We start from the raw sequence: 18,938 nt of genomic DNA on the forward strand, positions 1-18,938 counted from the left end.
TACACGAGTATATGCGCATGCATACGCATATACTGGTACATTTAACCCTACTTACTGTAAGAACAATACATATTAAGTGAAATTAATTTAATTTATATCTGCTTATTCTTAACTATTAAGTGACATTAGAAGAACAATATTCGTTAAGCCTAATATTATGACCACTTTACCCCATCTTACTGAAATTGTTCTAAAAAATTATCTAAAATATATTCAGCTAACTGCTAATGAGTAAGCGATCTTAAGACATGTAGGAAGCTTCATGTGCCGTCAATCTGTTCATAACTCTAACAAACAAAATTTCCCAAAGAAGTTAAAAGAGGTGTTTAGATTTTTAAAATTTTCATGTTTACACAAAATATTTTTTTTTTTACCAAATAAAATTTTGCCAGTTTTGAAATTTTGTATTCAAAATGTAGTTTCTAACTCACCGAACCTAAAATAAAATTTTCACATTCATTCGAACATTTATTTCCAAGCTATAGTCATTTATTTGAAGTATTACCACTTTACCCCATTGACCACTTTCCCCCACCAGACCCTATTACTTTTTTATTATTCGTTTGTAATTGTTGATCTGTAAATGTGTTCGCCAGTAATTTTTGAACTTGATATTCTATTTAGATTTATATGTAATTTTTTTTAAAGATAACTGAAAAAAATCAATTTTTTAAATAAAATTATAAATTTTAGGTCAAGTGTGGCATATTTAAATGTTTTTTAATTTGAATAAATGTTCTTGTGGTACATGTGGGGTGTTGGGTATAGGGGCAACGTTTTATTAACATAAATTTCGAGTTTCTACAAAAAGTTTATTTTTTTTTCGATTTGGCCTAGCATACAAGTACTGTTTTAGACTTTCAGGTGCAAGTCGACACGGGTTGCCGTTGTGCAAATTATATGAAACTTTTTAATATGAGGTTATGATTTCGTATTGCGGCTTATTATGTATGTTTTCGAATTATTCCAACACTACTGGACCGATTTGGAAAAAAAAATTTGTTTGGAAGGGTATACTTCCCAAATGGTCCCATTGTAACTTGGTCTGGATCTGATAAGGGGTCAGGGAGAAATCCAAGAAACTTTAAATTTCATACGTCACGGTCACGTGGTTTTGCTGTGATCGGTGTATTTTCACACCTAAGGTTTTGGCTTTCTCTTGAACGATATTTAATTCTCGCGGGACATGGATGATTAATTTTCGCAACGCTGCGTTGCCTGCTAATTTATTATTATAGGTGTTACTAATGTATTTATTACTGCGTAGCAAAGCTGTAAATTAAATATATTTTGCTGCTTTAATAGTTGAATCAATTTCCTAATTATTTTATTTACTAATAAATAAATTTATTTAGACACTAAAATATAATGTTCTTTATTTAATATTCCAGTTTTTAAATATATTTAGTGTTCAATTGCGGGGGAATTGAATACAGACCACCCCTCCCCCACGATTTAATTTATATTCTTTAATAATATGCATTATAACTGTGTATGATTTCTGAAGTTAGACCAATATTCTAGATTTACTATTTCACGATGCCGCCAGTTCAATTTGAAATTAGGGTTATATTAATTAGCAGGCTTCCAAAAAAAAAAAAAAAAAAGGAGGAGGTTCTGAACTCGTCCGATTTGTTTTTCCTTTGTAAAATGTTCCATAAATACTCGAAGACACCTGTACTCAGGGGCGTGCACATGGAGGGGGGAGGGACACCTGTTGGCCCGGGCCCGAGCCTAAAGGGGGCCTAATATTTTTATAACTAAGGGTGAAATATAGGGTTACCAATATGGAGAGGGGTCCGTAAAAGTCATTTATGATGGGCTCCAAAATTTCTATGCACGCCCCTGCCTGTACCGGTAAGGAAAATTCTTTTTTTGTTTGAAACGGTATACTTCCTCGGCGGTCTATTGGTCATCAAGTTCAGGTTTGATGAAATTGAGGGAACTCTTCAAATATCATACTCACATTTAAATCGATTTGTACTTTATTAACTTTGGATATCGTCTCACTTAGTGAACCGGTTTTTTGTTTGTTTAGTGGTGGTTTTGTTTAGGGGGTGATCTAACTTAGGTTCCAAATCTTTGATTTACCCTATTTGTTCTTTAGGGAAAACAATAATTTTCATGCAATTTCAATCACAAACAATTAAATATAAAACCCATTGATAAACAAAGGCCATAAAACAAAGGTATATACTTTCGTTACCTATAGTTAAAGAAAGTACTAAAAATATATATTATTAGGAGTTTTTGAATAAAGGATTCTCTGAAGCAAACATAAAATTCATTCTAGTGGAATTTTTAAACTTCATCTATAGTGGGGCTATGTGAAGAAACATGCGACTTTTATCACGAGTTACATGACACGTATTGTGAAACATAAGTTACAATTTACAATTTACAGGATGGCGACAGGAATTGTGAAAAAAAGTTCCCTGACTTTTCCCTGATTTCCCTGATTAAGTTCACGAAATTTCCCTGATTTACAATACCAATGATAATGGTTTTCTTTCTTTGCTCTACTTGAAATCCATTGTATATCTGTGTAAAATGCAGTATTTTTAACGTTTTAAGCTGTGTAACGTTGTTGAACTAAAGATATATTTTCAAAAGATGTTACTTTTTTTAAATAAAATGGTTAAAAAAATATATCAAGTCAATCTTTGGGGGGGGGGGGGGGACCTACAAAACAGTACATTAAATTTTTCTACAATGGAAAGATTATAGAAAATTAAAAAAAAAAAACAAAAAAACTTCACTTCCAGAAACCACTTAGCATGAGAATTTTAAGAAACTATTAAAATTACTCTTAAAAACATATGTGTATTTAAGATAGAACTAAAAAGTAATTAAAGTCATTTTGAACTAAGTTTTCAAACAGTATAATAATTGTTGCAAGAGTAACAAGTAATAGTGAACGAATAGAATATTTATGCAAAACAGATGAAACCATTTGACATCCATTCATAGGGAGCTTTTCCCTAATCAAGAACATAGGTTTTAATGAATGAATACAGCATTTTAACAATAAAAAAATTTTTTACTTAAGTACACAAGTTAACTCTATTTAAAATCATTTCAGTATGTAATGAAAAAAAAAATCTTAGATTGCTTTTGTAACAAAAAACTTTGAAATGCAAGGAAAAAAAAAAGCAATTAGTTAATTTCAAAACATATAAAAGAATACAACTTGGTTATAAAATTAAAGAATCACTTAAGTCTGAAGAAAAGAAAACCTTTATAATCTGCGGTGGCAACAAATAGTATAACGGCAAAAAACAAAGTTTTTTTAATTGAAAGTTCAGTTTTAGCAATTAAATTGAAAATGCAAAGAAGTGATAACTTTTAAGCTTTTATAGTACTAACTAGTCAACCCGTGCGGAACTCCGCACTGTACTTCGAATCGTTTCATAAGGCATTTCGCTCTTTAAAAATTTCAAAGAAAGAATATTATGAAGAAAAACCGAAAAAAGTAAAAGGAAAAAAGTAAGCGCACAAGAAAAGGCATGTAATTTGAAGACATCAGTAACGAAACCTCGTTAAATACAACGTTGTGATAATTTGATCATCGCTCCCCTTTTGGTTGTGCGTATTTTCAATGCAAACATAAATATCATTAAAAGTTTGGCTGAGTGACACGTGAAAAATCAGTAATTTTGCATGTGAAAAAACAAGTTGTGGCAAATACTGTCCTGCCCATGTGAGCATCTGACGGAAAAAAAAAGAACTATTAAAGAGATATTTAGTGGCACGAATTCGAACTGGCGCCATTCTGATTAACAGTACGACGCTCCAACAAAAATAGCAACTGTGCCTTCATTTTCGAATGCTATTCATTGAAGGAATGCGTAATAAAACACTGTAAAAAAGTTTTTCGCCGAAAAAAATATAATAAGATCATGCGCCTATGTTTTGTTATTAGCCAGCATGGTACGATTTAAAATTATTTGTAAAACATGGAATTTGATTAAAGAATGAGGAAGATCTCACGTAGCGATTAAAACAAACATTCTAGAGAAGTAATAAATTCGGTTGAAAAAATAAATGTTTTTATTTTTGAATATTCAGCAATTTCCCATAGCAGGCTTCTTTAACCTGTACGGCTTAAAAGCCCGCACTTGTTTTTCTTTTAATCGAACACTTAAAATTCAAAACCAAAACCAGTTGAACTGAGTCCGTTTTTTAAGTGTAATTTTTCGAACGTAGACAAAATGTTTTGTTTTTTTTTTTCAGCCGAAAGCAGAGGAGTAGAAAATGATTTCTCACTAATGAAGTTGATAATAATTTTAGTGTTTTATATCGTATTCGAATAAATAATTAAAGATTTACTGGTTGAAACTCGTAGTTTTAATTTGGCGTAGTATTTTTTCATTTGTACAAAAGTCCGAACAGTGCTATTAGAAAAATCTACATTTCAGCATACAATGAAAATGTTTTTCTACATAAAAAGGATTCCCTTGAGGTATATCTAATACTTTTTTTATGCTTACATTATGCTCAGTGGTCTGGACGAAGTCAAAGCTTAAAAAAAAGGGAAGAACACACTTCGATTAGCAGTCAACTTATTTAAATGATAACTATAGCCTGCATAAAGGAGTCGAAACACCAAATAGCATTCCCATCCTTATATATTATTTCTGTAGCCTGTTTTTGGTTTCTACGCGAGATTTTCCTCAATTCCTGATCGATTTCTTTGATGTACACCTTATTTTAAAGCTTATCGTGCAGGTTACTGAAGAAAAATAAACCCACGGTCTAAAAATTTTTTTTCGGGCAAAAAAAAAACCTGTTTTAAAGAACCAGAATAAGGTTTTCGGTTAAATTTATAACTTTAACTTGCACTGTTACCGACAGAGCTGAATAGCTTGATCGGCAGAGCGTTCGACTGGTAACCAGGAGAATGCGTGTTCGGGCCCACGTCCGGACGATCTGCATCAAAAAATTAGAAAAGTCTCGCGCATTACATGAACAATGAATAACAAATATGAGGGAATAAATGAGGTAGAAACGCTCCCAGCTGTTATGAAGACTTGATGCAAACACGGAGCTAAATTGATACTCAATTGTAAGGTTTTTTTTTTTTTTTTTTAAGCTTTGGCTCCGGGAAGAAAATTAAAGCATAATGTAAGCGAAAATATGAGTATCAGGTTTAATATTTCAGACTACATTAGAATTGTTTTTTGTTCAGTAAAATATAATAAATCGTATTTTGAAATAGAGATTATTTTAATGCGTTTTTGATTCTTTGTACAAATGAAAAAATACTACCTCAATTTAAAGGGCAATATATATATTTTTCTTCTTTTTGCAAAGAAACAAATAGCGTATCAAATTTTTACTACATTTGAAAAGCTACGCTTAAAAAAGAACTTAGCTCAAATTATTTTGTATTTTAACCGTGCTGTTAAATGATGAACACGTGCTGCCATCTAAGTCATAACGGTTCAAACAGCCTGCGATAACAAATTGTAAAAATTTTTAAAAATAAAAACACTTCTCGGCAAGACAAAAAATTTAAAATTACCTGTGGGTTTTTTTTTTTTTTTTTTTCGGTAGAGCGTTCGGCTATAAACTGTCTGAACTTCGGGCCAGTTCGGGCTGTCCGACATAATAGCAAATTTACAGTAATATTACGCAACATGTACTCATAACATACAACAGATAACACACGCAATAAAATAAATGCAATGGGAATGCTATTTGGTGTTTCGACTCCTTTATGCAGGCTATAGTTATCATTCAAATAAGTTGACTGCTAATCGAAGGGTGTTCTTCCCTTTTTTTTAAGCTTTGACTTCGTCCAGACCACTGAGCATAATGTAAGCATAAAAAAAGTATTAGATATACCTCAAGGGAATCCTTTTTATGAAGAAAAACATTTTTATTGTATGCTGAAATGTAGATTTTTCTAATAGCAGTGTTCGAACTTTTGTACAAATGAAAAAATACTACGCCAAATTAAAACTACGAGTTTCAACCAGTAAATCTTTAATTATTTATTCGAATACGATATAAAACACTAAAATAATTATCAATTTCATTAGTGAGAAATCATTTTCTACTCCTCTGCTTTCGGCTGAAAAAAAAAAAAAAAAAAAAAACATTTTGTCTACGTTCTAAAAATTACACTTAAAAAACGGACTCAGTTCAACTGGTTTTGGTTTTGAATTTTAAGTGTTCGATTAAAAGAAAATCAAGTGCGGGCTTTTAAGCCGTACAGGTTAAAGAAGCCTGCTATGGGAAATTGCTGAATATTCAAAAATAAAAACATTTATTTTTTCAACCGAATTTATTACTTCTCTAGAATGTTTGTTTCAATCGCTACGTGAGATTTTCCTCATTCTTTAATCAAATTCCATGTTTTACGAATAATTTTAAATCGTACCATGCTGGCTAACAACAAAACATAGGCGCATGATCTTATTATATTTTTTTCGGCGAAAAACTTTTTTACAGTGTTTTATTACGCATTCCTTCAATGAATAGCATTCGAAAATGAAGGCACAGTTGCTATTTTTGTTGGAGCGTCGTACTGTTAATCAGAATGGCGCCAGTTCGAATTCGTGCCAATAAATATCTCTTTAACAGTTCTTTTTTTTCCGTCAGATGCTCACATGAGCAGGACATTATTTGCCACAACTTGTTTTTTCACATGCAAAATTACTGATTTTTCACGTGTCACTCAGCCAAACTTTTAATGATATTTATGTTTGCATTGAAAATACGTACAACCAAAAGGGGAGCGATGATCAAATTATCACAACGTTGTATTTAACGAGGTTTTGTTACTGATGTCTTCAAATTACATGCCTTCTCTTGTGCGCTTACTTTTTTCCTTTTACTTTTTTCGGTTTTTCTTCATAATATTCTTTCTTTGAAATTTTTAAAGAGCGAAATGCCTTATGAAACGATTCGAAGTACAGTGCGGAGTTCCGCACTGGTCGACTAGTTGCATTTATTTTATTACGTGTGTTATCTGTTGTATGTTATGAGTACATGTTGCGTAATATTACTGTAAATTTGCTATTATGTCGGACAGCCCGAACTGGCCCGAAGTTCAGACAGTTTATAGCCGAACGCTCTACCGAAAAAAAAAAAAAAAAAAAAAAACCCACAGGTAATTTTGAATTTTTTGTCTTGCCGAGAAGTGTTTTTATTTTTAAAAATTTTTACAATTTGTTATCGCAGGCTGTTTGAACCGTTATAACTTAGATGGCAGCACGTGTTCATCATTTAACAGCACGGTTAAAATACAAAATAATTTGAGCTCAGTTCTTTTTTAAGCGTAGCTTTTCAAATGTAGTAAAAATGTGATACGCTATTTGTTTCTTTGCGAAAAGAAGAAAAATATATATATTGCCCTTTAAATTGAGGTAGTATTTTTTCATTTGTACAAAGAGTCAAAAACGCAATAAAATAATCTCTATTTCAAAATACGATTTATTATATTTTACTGAACAAAAAACAATTCTAATGTAGTCTGAAATATTAAACCTGATACTCATATTTTCGCTTACATTATGCTTTAATTTTCTTCCCGGAGCCAAAGCTTTAAAAAAAAAAAAAAAAAACCTTACAATTGAGTATCAATTTTGCTCCGTGTTTGCATCAAGTCTTCATAACAGCTGGGAACGTTTCTACCTCATGTATTCCCTCATGTTTCTTATTCATTGTTCATGTAATGCGCGAGACTTTTCTAATTTTTTGATGCAGATCGTCCGGACGTGGGCCCGAACACGCATTCTCCTGGTTGCCAGTCGAACGCTCTGCCGATCAAGCTATTCAGCTCTGTCGGTAACAGTGCAAGTTAAAGTTATAAATTTAACCGAAAACCTCATTCTGGTTCTTTAAAACAGGTTTTTTTTGCCCGAAAAAAACAATTTTTAGACCGTGGGTCTATTTTTCGTCAGTAGCCTGCACGATAAGCTTTAAAATAAGGTGTACATCAAAGAAATCGATCAAGAATTGAGGAAAATCTCGCGTAGAAACCAAAAACAGGCTACAGAAATAATATATAAGGATTCAAAAACCAAAGATTTCTTCTTGAGATCGTGATTACAGTACGCTAATCACTTCAAGACAACGGAATAAAGGCAAAGAAGCTAAGGCATTAATGAAGGCTTCCTCTTTGCCTGTATGGTTGTTTATTTTGCGTAGCATTGAAAGCGTAAAAGGAAATTTCAAGCTAGGTAAAATAAACAACCTAACAGACACAGAAGCAATCTTAGAAAATTCATCCTTTGGTTAATAAGTAAGATTCAATACTTTGACGTTGAGGAAAAAAGATGCACAAATATGCGGCAGTGTATAATCACATCTCATTAATTTTTCTTCATCTTATTTTTGTTTGAATAAAAGAATTTCGCTTAAAGAGAAGATTGTGTACCATTATCTGCTCTAAAAGTTTTTGTGTTCGATTTTCAAATGCTAGTGAAAAAGAAAAAAGCTTGCAAAAGTGCTTATAAACTAAATCACAGAATGCTCGAAAACCTGCATTATTTAAAATTTTTAAAATGACCCATAAATAATGAAATGTTTTTGACAAAACTTTAACTTTATAACATTTAGGGACTTTAGGGTGGGGGCACAGGGTTCCGAGCCTCCCCCTCCCGGAAATAATTTAACAATACCATTAACTATTTTTCAGTATACTAGGGAGCTCTGCCCCCCGCTCGATAACGCTGACCAAGCCCCGAAGGTTGCTTCGCAATCTTATTTGATTCGCAACGATTTAAAACGTCAATTATAAAGAAACAGGCTAAAAATGCATTATGAGCTCTCTTTGGAACAAAAAGCACCCCTTCCCCAGGTTTCAAAATAATTTATACTAAATTGCACAGCGATAAGGGTTAGGAGTAGTGATGATCCGGATATCCGTATCCGCGGATATCCAAGGGGAATTAAAGATCTGTATCCGTATCCGCTACTTTTGACGGATCTTTTCTATTCTAAAAATTCTTAAATATTTGAATAAAAGACTCTTAAATTCCGTTAAAATTAGGTTTTATTCCCTTTTTAAATTATAAGGTGTCATTTCAGAAGCCAATTTGTACCACCCGTTGCAAAACCGGAGATATTAATAAAAACCGACTTAACGTTTTTCAGAATTATGGTAGTAAAAACTTACCCGTACGTTAAAAATATTTGCCTCAAATTGAAAGAACTAAGTTTTTCTGCATTTGATATTTGTTTGAAACTTCCAAGTTATATACAGTAAAAGCTATAATCTTGTTAAGGTAATTTTAAATGCAATTCAAAGCCTTTATACGCGTGATCGGTAGCTATTTCATAGTCGGTAAGGAGAAAAAGTTCAATGATTTAAAATTTCTATCCGCTGTCAGTTCATATTTGTTAACAATGTGTGTTTTGACCCGCAAAATCCATCTTAATACCGGGTCGGCCCTCGAAGATACCCCCTTCAGTTATTTCATTTCACGTTATAGCGACAAAAATGTCTTTCTTCTAGGTTTGCGGAGTCAGAGGCGAAAAGCCCGGAGTCAGGCTGATTTTAGGGTAAAGGAGGCCCTCTGTGGTATGCCCTGCCCCCGCACTGCGGCGCGGCGTGCGGTTACGTAAATCCTGGCCTGCCTTTTCCCCCATTTTTCAGGTCTTCAGGGATGTTTTTTATGCATTGTTGTAGGCGAATAGTTTCTTGAAGGGTCCGTTTTTGCCATCTTGAATTTTGAAAAGACTTATTAAAAATACATTTTGAGACAACAGAAACTTATTGCAATTTACAATGAAAAAGTTATTGACGAACTGTGGGAAGGTAATCAAGAAATGAGAAAACTTTTATCACTGTGAGAATATTTTAAGAGGCATTATTATGTACATGTATTGTTAATTCATATCTTCCCTTATCTGATTCCACAATCGCTATTATTGACTTCAGTTCATTTTCTTATTTCGTAGAATTTATTCACAACTCTTTATAGATTTTCCGTTATTTTCAGATAACATTATATTACGTTTTTATTTATATGTCTAATCATGTTACTTTAGCTTGGGATATGGTAATAATGTTGACCAAAAGATTTTCTTGTACACTTTGATACGGTAATCACAATTTTTAAGTATAATTTTAAATCCAAAAAAAAATCATATTTTCCTTTTATTATAATGAAATATTTAATATTATAAAGTATTGGTAAACAATAATATTTCAATTCGTTCAAAAAGAGCAAGAAAGTCAATGAAATGTAATCAGTTAAAGTAGAAATGTCATAAAAGCTTTGCAGGTTCCTTTTGCAAAATTTCTATGCAATTATTAAAGAAATTTTGTTTGGAGGTCAGTGGCGCAACCTGAAGGGTGTCCCTCCCCCAAAACGCTGAGTTGAATGTTTTTCAGAACTATTCTTTATTATTGAAGAGAAGCAAAGAACACGTATTGGGAAAACGAAGTGATTTTAATGAAAAAATAATAATAATAATACGGTAAGGGGAAAAATCTTAATTTCTTTTGAAGAAATCTTTGAATGAAAAATATTCAATAGTTACAGCTTATTCAGTTAATTATCTCCCCCCCCCCCAACCCCTATTCCTCCGGACCGGGACCCCCACCCCTCCCCCCTTCCACACCGAAAGCATTATGTAGCATCTGAAATTTCATGTCAAAATCTTCAATTTCTCAATTTCAAGCTCGAAAATCGCTAAAAATTGCGTTTTTGGAGCTTTAATTTCGAAAAATTACTGGCTCTAGTACAGTGAAAGCCGCTTATATGAATCACGTTTGCTCTAAACAGTTTTGATTCCATAAAGTGGCTAATTCAACAAAGCTGGATTTTTTTCTGTTTTTGACAATTTGATTCATTAAAGCGGTTGATTCAATTAACCGGCGTCCACTATATTACAAGTGCGTTTTTAAGACTTGTATACGAGCAAAGGTCCCCGAACCGCCTTCCTCTGATACAGCGGTTCCCAAACTTTTTCAGCTACGGACCTACGGAACCCTTAGTACTTCACTTACATTTCAAGGAACCCCTAAAACAAAATGCTAACGATCTGAGAGTCAAATGAAAAGTAATAATCATTCGCTATCATTACTTATATAGAAGAAACTCGGTTTTGAGAAATTTTTCATGTTTTGACATATTAGCCAGTTTTAAGTTGTGTCCAACCTACTTTAAGTATTTTTCGAATCTGTCCGTGTGTCTGCGTCTACTTGTATTTGACCGATTTATTGTGCGCACTCCAACTCAAAGCGTAAAGCATAGAATCGGACGAAATTCGGTACATATTTGTTATCCCTATTGCTTCGCGTGGAAAACATTGAAAGCTTACAGATACTGATGTTTTTTGTTCCAGTTAAAAAAGCTTCAGTTCGTCAGGAAGTTCATTCAATCTCATAAAAACTTTTCCTGCGGAAAGCAAGCATGTTTCTGTCTTGGAAAGTAGTTATTTGTGTTAACTACTCATGTCTCTAATATGAATAATATAAATATAACTGAATAGTCTTAACTGGAGGGCATGAAACTTATCAAAAATACTGTTAAAGCTCAAGGAAGAATTTGCTTCAAATCAGATGGAATTTTTTCTGCCATGCTGGCATGGCGATGCGAACACAATTTCGACTACAACTACAGTCTGTCGTGGCATTTTAAATCCTTGATGTTATATTTTCTTAAATTTTTTATTAATTTACTGTAGAAAATATTTTTTATTAATTTACTGTAGAAAATATGTTTTGCAATAACTAATTCGTAGCGGAACCCTAGTGTTCCACGGACCACACTTTGGGAACCGATGCATAAAAAAAATAGGTTCTTTAAACTACACTTACCTCCTTACCTTTTAAAGGGAAAAGCTCCAAAACTTCCTTTCCGTAAAATCTTCAAAGTTTGTCGACAAATGAGTTTTTTAAATTTTAATTTCGAAAATTTGAAGGGGGAGAAATAATTGATTTCGATCTTTTTTTTAAAAAAAATCGATTGGGGCCAGTCCTTGTAGCTCCATTCCTTACCCAAATTCAGTAAATCTAGCCTATAATCGTTCTTTTAAGGCTTAAATTTCTAGAATATCCGCTGAGACCAAATGTGCTTTTTTTCCCCTATCAGCAGCAAAGAAAGTCTAAAATTGCGCTTTTAAAACTACAAGAGTCAAAATTTTTCCGGGGTAAAACCCCCGGACCCCACCCTTTCCCTCCTTTCCCTTCCCTTTTAGATCTGAATCTTTTTATCTTTCATTTTATTTTCATGTGTTCCCTCTCAGAAGTTCCCTCTCGTTGCGCCCTTGTTAGGAGAAAACCCTAAATTTTAGGGCATACATATCTCACTTAAAGGAAAACCCTGCACTACTCTCCTAATACCATTCCCTCTCTTCAGGTCAATCAAAAAAAAAAAAAAAAAAGAGATAGCAGGCAAAATCCCACACACACAAGGACGACGACTCCCCTCCCCCCGAAAATACCCCGCAAAACGTCCAAATAAAAGTTTAAATGCACCTCTCGTGTTCTCGTGTGAACACGTATGCAAGAAGTTTTGTAATTAGTAATGAGCAATGACACATCATGAAAACCTTTTTCTCCCTTGCACCCCCCTTGTTATATGTAATCTACAATTGGTAAATAAGTGCAGACATATCATGCGCCCCTCTGAAGTTCTAAGGTTTGCGCCCCTTTGAGATGTCCAGTCCGGTCCTGGCGGTGACTTCCTTTAAGATTAAGGACTTCTTATTTACTGTTAAGAAATATCCTTAACTAGTAAAAGGATTCATATACTACTAAAAATTAAGATCGAACAATATGAACAATTTACAAAAAGAAATAGAATTATCTTCCTTAAAAACTTGAAAATTCCATACATTCGATCGAGAACTCTTTTCCATTTTAGGACCTTTTTGAAAAACATTTTGCAGTTTTATTTTATTTTATCTATTCATCATATAGTTTTTATTATTGATGTTATTATTACAATTCAGCAGTATTTCAGCATTGCGACGTTTCTGTAGGGAATATTTTGAATAGGTCTGCATTTTATAATGAAATTAGAATACTTTAAATTTTAATGAGTCTTGAACTCACTTTCTTTTAATACGCATATTTTGACACAAATTTCAAGTATGATCGAGAAAAACATGAATAAAATAATTTTTTTTTATTTTAATATACGGATTTTATTTCTTTAAAATTGTTTTTTGTGTCTAAGGACAATTTTTGTTTTTTACACTAGTATAAAATGTTTTAGGACATGCAAATTCGAATTTTTGGTAATGCATTTGATGCAATGATTGTGCATTTGTGATTCGTGCTGTACGTTGTTGGCTGATAAGAAATATCCTTGACTGTTAAGACTTCTGAAATTTCATCACTCTAGTTTCAGTTCATTATAAAGTTCAACAATATTCACAGTAGCTGGTTTTGTGAATTGTTTTATCCTATTTTTAAAACTAATAAATTTTGATTATAAATGCTTAGTTTTTTAACTTTGAAGTAGGGTAAACCGCGGCACGTTTACGCATTGGGTACGTTTATGCAGAGCCCTTTTTCGAAAACGAGTTATAACTCAGCGCCGATCCTAGGGTGTCGGCCGCCCGTGTGCAAAGATCTAATGTGCAGCCCCTCAAGAGTAATTTGCATATTTTGACTAATCTTTGACGTCCATATAAATATTTCTTCAAATTTCTATATCAAGTTCTAATTTAAAAAAGAAAAAAAAACAAGAATGATGAACTTATAAAAAGGAAGAAAAGTTTTATAGTAAGAAACTCCTTAGGTACAATTTATATCTTTGAAGAAAGTAATAGATACCAAAATTTACTAGTCTTAAAAACGCATTTTACAGCCAGTCTTCGGTGACATCAGAGGAAGGACGGAGGAGGGGGAAGCAAGAGGGGGGGATTGCTCCGGGAAAATTATCGAAATTGGCGTATGAAAAATAGCTTTAGCTAATCTTTGGTTGCGTTCGGTCGCAAGGACAAAAGAGTCGGGTATACTCAAGGTGCATGGAGAAATTTTCGAAATTGACGTCAAATACCGCAATTTAGGAACTTTTTTGAGACTTCAGGAGATAGTAATGTTGACGTTCTTTCCTAAAATTCTTTCAAAATTGAAATCAGTTTGAAGCTATATTTTTTTTTTGACAGTAGCGTAGGAAGGATTGGTGCTCTTCCCGAAAATTTTCCGAAAGTGAAGTTTTAAACAAGCAGTTTTGGGTTATCTTTGTTGACGTTGCTAGAGGGAGGGGGATTCAATCATCTCCTATCGAAAGTTTTCGAAATTGAAAGTTAAAACGCAAATTTAGGCTGTCTTTGGTGACGGTAGGGGATCTGGCGGCTTTCCCCCGGTAATTTCTCGGCACTATTGTTTCAAAAACCCATTTTTGGCTATATTTGAAAACGATAGGGAAAACGTGAAAATACTCCGAATCGAAATATTTTTCGGAACTAAAATCCTTTTTAGGCTACTTTTGGGAAGGAAGGGTTTTGGGACTCCCAAGTGGATAATTCTAAAAGCGCAATTTAATGCTATCTTTGGTGACGTTAACAAAACTGGGAAGTTTCGGCGGATCTTTCGGATATTTTTCGATATTAATATCTGAAAAACACAACTACAGACTTTTGTCCATCTCACTTCGAGGATTGATGGGTATATGCCCTAGCGCCGTAAAAAGTTACATAAGCCAGGCAGTTCTCCTCCAGAGTTTTTTAGAAAATCGTATTTTACGCATTGGTTGCTAACGATGGGACAAAGCGGGCGGGGATTCAGTGTGCCCTCACGAACTGTTTTTTGAAACTGAAGTCAATTTCAAACGGTGGGGGTGGGATTAGGGGCCTCTCTAAAGACGCTAATTGAGACTATTTTTGGTAGTAATGTTTGGGAATGGATTTCGGGGCCCTCCATCGCAAAAATTTCGAAAAAGAAATACGAAAAATGTCATTAAGTAAATTTTGATGACATTAAGAAGGACTGTCCTCTGAAAACACATTTTGGATTTTAAAGCCAAAATTTTCAGGCCATGTTTGATTAAGTTAAGGTGGAAGGGGTGAATCAGAGATTTTATTGGGTCCTTAAGATCGGTGGTTCAAACAGCAAAATTTTCCGAGATTAAAGTCCTAAAGACGCCTTTTTAAGCCTTCTTTAGTCTCGTCAAGGAGGTCATGGCATCCTTTTGGTTCTTCGTTTTGGAGTTACGTTTAAATTTACTACTCGGGGCAAGAGCCCTGATCCGAAACCGGGCAGTTCATTCGTGATTTTAGTTTGAAAAAAATGCTGTAAAGGGGGAAAATTACAAAATTTTAGTTCATCATTCATATGTGTTTGACTCTCAGGGGAGTCGCAATTTTCCACTGTCTCTCCACGCATCCGCGATTGTTGAAAACAGAATTTGTTGTTTGAAATGCTTGCGAGAGTATCTAATCATTATAGCTTTTTTTAAACATAATATATAAAACTAGCAAAAATACCCGGCGTTGCCTGGGTCAGTAATAATTATTAGAAAAAATCGTTACTTGCTTTTGTTTTCTGTTTTAAGTGAAAGAATTTAAAACACATCTTTTTGACGTGATTAAAAATCGAGTTTCTTCCTTACCCATAAAACTAAAATAGCAATAAGTATAAAGAACAAAGTAGTATTGATTTAGAAACGAAAGCACTATATTTAAGCATATACAAATTTAAAAAACATGAAATTAATCTTCTCATGTTTAAAAAGATTAATCTGTTGATACTTTTTTTTAAACATGGAGTCTAAAACCTTCTCTCTATGGCTAATGAAGTACGAAGTGATTAAAAAAAAGTAGCTGCGCTCGTAATCCCCTTATACTTGCTTTAGTTATTTCTGGAAATTTCAATCATTGTGGCTCTTGGTGCGATTTTACAGAATTTGCGAAAGTTGTTTCGGGGTACCTTCGATGATGCTCCCCTATTCTTTCCTTACTTTGTAAAACGATATGATATTAATTTTCGTTACAGAGATATCGTCGCCAGATGCTGAGATATTTTTGGTCACCATAAAATGGCGCTAAACAGTTTCATCCGAAATGTTACCAAAATAAGTAATAAAATTAGGTGATTGTTTGAAATTGTGCAAAAAGGAAAATTAATGGAAGTTTTTTTGCTGTTTATGGATTTGCCTAATTTAGTTGCTGGATTATTTAACACAGTAAAAAAAGTCTTTTGAAAATTCTTTGATTGGCGATATTTTGTTTACATGGTGAAAGCTGAGAAACATTATGACGTAGTTTTCGGCTTCAAAAACAACAACGTTGAAAAAACTGCCAAATGCATCAGCTACGGAAATCTTTCTGCAAAAATTTTGGCGATCTGCTGGTTGTTTGGATAATGAGTAAGTGTTCAATCAGCATAAATAATAATAAAAACCATTAATTACATTAAAGTTCCGTTTAAATGGAAAATCATCAGCCAAATCATGTATTATTTGCCAATCTTGTACAAAAATCTTACTTCAAGATTTGACTTGAGAAAAGCCTTGAACAATCACGAAAAGCAAAGAAAGTCAACAATACAACAATTGTCGCTATCGACAGGGAGTTGAGATGATACACTAAATACTGTATTGAGTTGAGGAAAGCCTTCGAACATGGATCTAAAAAGCTCATAACTCGTTTTTTATTCTACTTAGAAATTTCGAACAGGTGCCATCTTCAGCAGAAAAATCAGAGCTTTCGATGGACATATAATGTAAATATGTGCTAGTATTTTTTCATCCCAATATTAGAGAATTTATACAAAAATTGTGTTTTATTGCCCCCTAAGGGGGTTTTGCTCCCCATAACGGGACGAAAACTACCCTATGTGTTATTCTGATGCATAAGCTATATTATTGTAAAGTTTCATCAAAATCCGTTCAGTAGTTTTTGCGTGAAAGAGTAACAAACATCCATACATCCATCCATACATCCATACATCCATCCATACAGACAAACTTTCGCATATATAATATTAGTAAGATGTGTCTTCATTGTTTAGGGCTATAAAAGCTTGGGGGATAAACATTTGTGGCCGCATTGATTGCTCCTTTTAGAAGGCACCCTTTTATGCTTCAGGAGGGGGCCATTTCCCTCATCTCCCCCCCCCCTGTATCCATGCCTGATTACCGGCTCTGTCACAAATTTTGCAAGCAAATGAAGCAAGTATGTAAAGAGTAGATGTTAATCTTACTACTATTATATATGCGAAAGTTTGTCTGTATGGATGTATGGATGGATGTATGGATGTTTGTTACTCTTTCACGCAAAAACTACTGAACGGATTTTCATAAAACTTTACAATAATATAGCTTATGCATCAGAATAACACATAGGGTAGTTTTCGTCGCGTTATGGGGGGCAAAACCCCCTTAGGGGGGCAATAAAACACAATTTTTGTATAAATTCTCTAATATTGGGATGAAAAAATACTTGCACATATTTACATTATGTGTCCATCGAAAGCTCTGATTTTTCTGCTGAAGATGGCACCTGTTCGAAATTTCTAAGTAGAATAAAAAACGAGTTATGAGCTTTTTAGTTCCATGTTCGAAGGCTTTCCTCAACTCAATACAGTATTTAGTGTATCATCTCAACACCCTGTCGATAGCGGCAATTGTTGTATTGTTGACTATCTTTGCTTTTCGTGACTGTTCAAGGCTTTTCTCAAGTCAGATCTTGAAGTAAGATTTTTGCACAAGATTGGCAAATAATACATGATTTGGCTGATCATTTTCCACTTAAACGGAACTTTAATGTAATTAATGGTTTTTATTATTATTTATACTGATTGAACGCTTACTCATTATCCAATCAACCAGCAGATCGCCAAAATTTTTGCAGAAAGATTTCCGTAGCTGATGCATTTGGCAGTTTTTTCAACGTCGCTGTTTTTGAAGCCGAAGACTACGTCATAATGTTTCTCACCTTTCACCATGTGAACAAAATATCGCCAATCAAAGAATTTTCAAAAGACTTTTTTTACTGTGTTAAATAATCCAGCAACTAAATTAGGCAAATCCATAAGCAGCACAAAAACTTCCATTAATTTTCCTTTTTGCACAATTTCAAACAATCGCCAGATTTTAAAACTCATTTTGGAAACATTTCGGATGAAACTGTTGAGCGCCATTTTATGGTGAACAAAAGTATCTCAGAATCTGACGACGATATCTCTGTAACGAAATTTAATATCATATCGTTTTGCAAAGGAAGGAAAGAAGGGGGGAGAATCATCGAAGGTACCCCAAAACGACTCTCGCAAATTCGGTAAAATCGCACCAAGAGCCCACAATGATTGAATTTTCCCAAAATAGCTAAAGCAAGTATAAGGGGATTACGAGCGCAGCTACTTTTTTTAAATCACTTCGTACTTCATTAGCCATACAGAGAAGGTTTTAGACTCCATGTTAAAAAAAAAAGTATCAACAGATTAATCTTTTTAAACATGAGAAGATTAATTTCATGTTTTGGAAATTTGTATATTCTTAAATATAGTGCTTTCGTTTCTAAATCAATACTATTTTGTTCTTTATACTTATTGCTATTTTAGTTTTATGGGTAAGGAAGAAACTCGATTTTTAATCACGTCAAAAAGATGTGTTTTAAATTCTTTCACTTAAAATAGAAAACAAAAGCAAGTAACGATTTTTTCTCTTAATTATTACTGACCCAGGCAACGCCGGGTATTTTCACTAGTGGACAATAAACCAACACAATGTTCCCAAACAATCTATTTTTCTTAAACTATGCTATGCTGTCGGGAAATCGGCACTTACTTTGATAATTGAACATTTAAAATTCAGCATATTTATTTGACTTATTATAAGTTATCTTGTGAGAAATTCTTGAGGAATTTTGCTTGATTAAAAGAACTATATGATGAGGCCTGCGGCCGCCCCTTGCTTTGGCCGCCCTTGTGCGGTGCACACCTGCTAGGATCGGCCCTGTTATAACTGGAGAGCCAACAGTCATAACAGATTGATGGCTGCTCCCTAGCAAATATTCTCTCAAAA

The sequence above is a fragment of the Uloborus diversus genome, chromosome 8 (assembly GCF_026930045.1).
Source record: "Uloborus diversus isolate 005 chromosome 8, Udiv.v.3.1, whole genome shotgun sequence".
NCBI lineage: Eukaryota > Metazoa > Arthropoda > Arachnida > Araneae > Uloboridae > Uloborus > Uloborus diversus.